This window comes from Notamacropus eugenii, chromosome 1 (genome assembly GCF_028372415.1).
Source record: "Notamacropus eugenii isolate mMacEug1 chromosome 1, mMacEug1.pri_v2, whole genome shotgun sequence".
Taxonomy (NCBI): domain Eukaryota; kingdom Metazoa; phylum Chordata; class Mammalia; order Diprotodontia; family Macropodidae; genus Notamacropus; species Notamacropus eugenii.
In genome coordinates, this window is record NC_092872.1 from 673,652,717 (window position 1) to 673,658,928 (window position 6,212).

Here is a 6,212-nt window from a genome sequence, read left to right on the forward strand (position 1 = left end):
GCGTAACAACAAATGTGGGCAGTTGTCAACAGGAAAGTGAAAATGCAATTCCTAGTACAATCACTCAATTGCTTGAAGTTATGTAAGTTAAATGCACAGATGTTGAGGATCAACTGTAGCTTGATCCTGATAGATGGTTGCATCTTGTTTCTTTTATTAGACAGTGAACTCCTTGAGAGCAGGAACTGCCTTTTACCTTTTTTCTTTCCTTTTTATTTGGTATCCCATCACTTAGCACGGTGTCTGACACATAGTAGGCACTTACTGAATGTTTTTTTTTCTGAACAGTTTATTAATGGATCTGGTGTGGTTTGTCCTAATGTTTCTTGTTGGCACCTGCCACCAATCCAGCAATTCTCTCCAGGTTTCTCTGTCCCTGAGGTGTCAGCTTCTGGCCCTTATCCTGATCCTTCTCCACCATCTTGAGGCCTTTCAGGGCTTGCAGGACCCTTCAGGCCACATTTTTCGAGCCTCTGCTGAAGTTCCTGGGCATGACCCCATTGTATTTGGCTCCCTCTGTAGATCTTGGTCATGGATCCCACACCTGCAGCACCTCAGAGGTACAGGTGACAGGCCGTGGAGGTAGCCCAGGTATAGAACAAATTCTCATCAAAGGGAGCCTTCTTCTTACATTTGGCCAATTTGACCCTGTCCATACATTCAGGGACTTTCAGCTTCTCTGACTTTTTCAGGAAGGTGGCCAGGGCCCGGACAAACTCCTGCTGATTCATGACCTTCACCTTGAATCCCAGCATCATGAGGGCAACCCTCAGCCAGCCCAGGGGGAAGTTAATAAATATTTATTGAATGGCAGATTGCCCTTCTTTGTATATGAACAAAGATAAGATTCTAAATGAATTATCAGAGTGCAGGCTTTCATAATGAACATACTTTAAACTAAAGGCATAGAAGAGTCACGTTTCTGGTATATAGGACAAGAATGGAAATTAGAGGTTGTGTAGTCTGACCCCCTTATTTTAAGGACCAGAGGAGTGGAAAGACCTTCTTACACTCACACAGATAGCAAATAGTAGAGTTAGGATTAAAACCCACACCTTTTAACTTTAGATCCAGTGTTCTTTCTTTCAAACCATCCTTGAAGATAACTTCCTGACTCTTTAAGTTTGCATAAAACAATGAGGTCTAAATGTATACTTTAACATGGGATGATGGGACTCCTCCTGGACTATGGAATAGAAATCAGATGTGGGCATCTTGAAAGGGCTGACCCTGAATGAGAATTGTTACTAGCTCATCCTTACTGGGGTCCCAGAGCCGTTGTCTTGCTATCTGTTTCAATTTTTCTTTCCTGCTCTTCAACAGCGTGGACTTTTAATTGAGTTTTTTGGCAATGTATTGCCTTATTGTTTTACTTCATAGCTCTTTCTAGTGTCCATTTCATTAGACAAAAAGAGTCAGGTTTCAGTACACTCTAGGGGAGTTTGCCTTGTGTGTTTATGACAGCTACACAGTTCACTCCCTTCAGTTCAGTGAAAACTGTGATTTATAGTCAAATTAGGCAGGCATTCATTCATCAAAAGCAGACTTAGAGTTGGCACTTGAGTGTATCGGAATGCTCTGGTTTATGTTGCTGCCTCTTAGGAGTCATTGTGTATAATAGAAAGAGCATGGGATTTGTAGCTAAAAGAACTGGGTTTGTATCTTGGTCCAGTTGCTTGCTACCTGTGCCATCTTGGTCAAAGCACTTAATTGCTTGGAGCCCCAGTTTTATTCTCTACAAAAAGAAGGAGCTGGGCTGGATGATTTCCTTTTGACTCTAGATTTTAAGATTCACTTTAACAGATGAAAACTTATGGTGGTTATAAAGGACCACTACCTCACTAAAATTCTATTTGGATGCTTCATTAGGAGGTGGAAGTTTTTAACAGGGGTTCTTAACCTGGGATCCACAGTCAGTCAATGAATTAGCATTTATTAAGTGCCTACTGTGTGCCAAGCACTGTGTTAAGTGATAGAACTACAAAGAAAGGCCAAAAACAAACAACTCTTAAATTCCTGCCCTGAGGGATCCCATGATCTAATGGGGGGAGGATGGGATCCAAACAACTGTTCACAAACAAGATATATGCAAGATTAGTTGGGTTAGTCTCAGAAGGAAAGCACGACAATTAGAGGAAGGTTGAGAAAAGCTTCTTACCCTGGAAGATAGGACTTTACCTTAGATTTGAAGGGAGCCAGGAAAGTTAGGAGACAACAAATGAAGAGACAGAGTGTTCCAGGCACAGGAGACCATCAGGAAAATTGATGGGAGTCAGTTAGTAGATTTCAAGGGGTTTGTGGATTTCAAGATATCGATGTACTTGAACGAGATAAGAACGCAACTTCACTATCATCGACCTTTAACTAAAATTGAGCAAATTCTTTAATTATGATTTTAGGCAACAAATACTATTCTGAGAAGTAATTCATGGGCTTAACATATTGCCAAAGGGGTCTATGAAGCAAAAAAAGTTGAGAAACTCTAGTCTAAAGGGTCATACAAGTGCATTAAAACCATTGAATACGTATTCAGTTTAAACTGATGAAATATAGCATCTCAGAGTTCCTTTCAATTTTCCTTTGCAATACTTAATGATTTCTGTCTCCAGCTAATATTTAGCTTTTAATGGAGTTTTCTGCCAGCGTTAGGCATCACACTGCTCACTGAGCCCTCTTGACGGTTTCCTATTTCTTGAATGCTATGAATTTGATTCTCACTATACATGAACTAGTTGCTGAGAGAGAAATGATGGAAAATTTGAGGGAGGGGGAGCAAAGAAGCTATTATCCTTTCCTAGATTTTGTTATAGAGAAAGATGATAAATCTGGCCATAACTGGACATGCAAAAGCATGATTAGATTTTGCAAAATCAAAATTTGAAAGGTCCAGAGTAAAGATATATAGGATCCCTTGAAGTAAAATGCTTTAGGCGAAGTCAGCCCAGGAGGGAGGGGAGATGTTCAAGAATTAAATTTTGAAAGCACAAAGGGAAACAATTCCAAAGAAACAGATAAGGATTTGTTGGGAAGAAACCAATGTAGATGCCTAAGAAACTCACTGAACAATACAGATTTAAGAAAAAAAATGTGTAGAAATGGAAGTAATCTCAAGTAAACAGAAACTGAATATAAAAGTAGGGCACGGTTTTGTGAAAAACTATTTATGGAATGCAAAAACTCGGAGAGTCAATGCTTCTGAGGGAAGTTAAGAACTTCTGAAACACAAACATGTGGGGAAAAGTCTAAACCCAAATATCCCCTCATTCTCAGCACTTGCACCCCCGGATGCTGCTGAGTATGCTGATTGGGGGATGTTATCGTCTTTCCAGCTGACCTGAGATTTCATCTCATTCCCTTGTCACAGATTCCCCCTAACTCTTGCGTATTCTCTTACCTAAACTGATCTGTATGCTTCCCTGGTTACCTTTTACAGCTTACTTTGATCAATATGTTTGCTCACTATCCATAACAGTCTTTGTGACTAGTGAAATAAGGTATTGGTGGGAGGGGAGGCTAAACCAGCCAAGATTTAGTGAACTGTTACCCTCCAGGTCTGTTGTGGAATTGCATCCTCCCTTCCCACTCTCCAATGACAGGGGAAAGTATCCCTTATCTTCAACTGTCCCAAATTATTATAATCATGCCCTTAGATTTCAAATATCTGATGTGTAATACAACATCCTTCTAGAGAATTAGATACTAGTAGAATGACTGCCCAGCCCAGCCATGGTCATCTTTCTACTCACCACAAAGGTCTCCCTGAAAACGTGCATTGGAACATTCCAGTTCTATGCACACTGTGTCATATCTCTATACTTACATCTATGTCTTTCTATCTCTCCCCCCGCTCTGTATATCCTCTGTATCTCTGCCATCTATATCCATAACTAATCTGTATTCATGTCTATAGCTTTATCTAATCCAAACTTGTATCTATGATTTTACATATATCTACATAATCTTTACCTCTATATTCACATCTATGTCTACATTGACATATCCAAATCTACTTCTACAACTCTACCTACACCTATAATATCATCTATCCCTATAGCACAAGGGTTCCTGGTCCTATGTTGTGTAGCCATATGTTACACTAAAAGCCTCATTTTTATCATCCATCACTCCCTTTACCAACCTGAGTAAGTTCTCTCACCTCTCAATTTTCTAGGCAATTCTGTAAGGATATATGTTCCAGAGAAGTTATAGGCTTACATGAGTGGAAAGTTTCTCTTTATCCAGGAATCTATAGACCAATAAAATCATGCCTCCCATCTCTGTTCCTATATTTGCTATATACTTATATTTGCACATCTTTTCCCCAGATAGAATGTAAGCTCTTTGAGATCAAGGACTATTTGTTTCAATTTTTGCCTCTATTCCCTAGAATTTAGCACAATTCTTTAATAAATGCAGACTGATTGCTTTGTCTGTTAAAGAAGAGGGATCTCATTTCTGGCCCTGATGAACCCAGATCTTTTGCGTTCTTGCAGCACTGACAAGACATTTCACCTTCTGCTTATCCCAGTCACTGATTTTTCATTTAAGTCCCTCCCCCACATCTTCCATTATGCAGTCCTCCCAACTGTACTCCCCAAAGTCAGCTCCAATAATGCAGTGCCATCTAGTGATAAAATCAAGTAACTATAGGGTTACTTGTTTTTTCCTTTTTGGTCTAGACTTTTGAATTCGTCTGTATAAGGGCCACCTAATGAAGAAATTCCCTCTCATGGCAAATCAAAACTGTTATTATATAGTCTTAGAGAGTTGTCTGGGCTATTGAGAAATTAAATGGGCTGACCAGGTCACAATGAAGTCAACACTCCACTGCAAAACAAGGGAAAAAATGATCCACTTATACAGAAACAAAATATAATGAAACATTAGGTTGATCAGTACAGCATTCCATTCTGGATAGGGCTGTCTAAGTGGTCTATCTATGTGTTGTGAATTGCACGCTTCTTAGAGTGCTGATGACAAGATGGGCCAGCAAAAATAGGGTCTTTCTCCTCTCATTATCCCTTTCTTTGGGACATGGTTCACCTTCTCAGTGATAACTGAAAGCACAAATGCAGAGCATTAGGAAGGTGAGAGGGGGAAGGAGAGATGAATGGTCTAGTGATAGGTTTGCAAAAAAAAAAAAGGGAAAGAGAAGGAAAAGGAAGTCATTGGAACTTTTTTTCTTAATGTAGGGAAGAGAACAGAAGCAGGATTAGAAGGAGTCACAGACAAGCAGGACAACTGGAAAGTTATATATAAATTTGTGGTTGTTTGTTGTTGTTCACCCTTCTACTTGAAGGAGACCAATTACATTGTGATGTTGGGATCAAGGGACAGTGTGTTTGACTGTGGCTGATCAGTCTACTATGAGCTCAGTATGTTCTACCACAGGTTGGGCACAAATAGTCTGGATATTTGGGATGAAGATGTCTCTAGAATTGTGCATTTCATGTTTCCTTTGTGTTACTGTAATTCTGCTTTGTTCATAGAGCACAGTGACTTCTTTGATGAAGGCACGCCACGCTAGGTGATCTTGTATCAGCATCTCCCATATCTCACAATTGATACTAAAGTTCTTCTTTGGTTATGGAGAACTTGCAAGCCAAGTGTTTGATGGAAGTCAGAAGAATCAGTACGAGGATGTCTTTCTGAAGAACCTTAGTATCGATGATGAATTTATTGTATTCTTAAAAGGAAAAAAAAAGCAAATGGCACATAAGAGGAATTCAGTGTTTCACATAATTTATTGATTTATCTGTTAAAGAAGAGGGATATCATCACAAGTTTCCTTTTCTCTTCTACTTCCTAAGTAGAAATGCTCATTTTGTTTGTCATTTATTAATATCAGAATAAAAAAAAATTAAAGCTTGTTCCCTTACCCAACTTCTCTGGGCTGCAGCTCATCTCCTCTCTCCTCATTTGAGCTAAGCAAACACTAGAGAAATCTTCACAGGCTCCAGCTAAACTTTACCTTTTTTCTATAGCTTTCTTTGGCTCTCTTAATTTCTCCTCTTCCCCTGCCCCAGCTCTCTTCAGCAATCATTTTAGGCACTGAGGATTTGGGTTAATGGAGGTTAAATGCAAAGTGCATGTATATATACACATATATTTGTCCTTTGTGTTCAAAGAGGACCGAAATGACATCACAATAGTAAAAATAATCAAGTAATGAAATAATAAAATGGTATGGGTGATGTCTTTTGTCTCAGAAG

General features: G+C 39.3%; 1 pseudogene; it reads right to left on the reverse strand.

Moving 5' to 3' along the window:
* Positions 1-316: 316 nt before the first annotated feature.
* LOC140528239 (small ribosomal subunit protein eS19 pseudogene) lies at positions 317-755 on the reverse strand (annotated as a pseudogene).
* Positions 756-6,212: the final 5,457 nt, after the last annotated feature.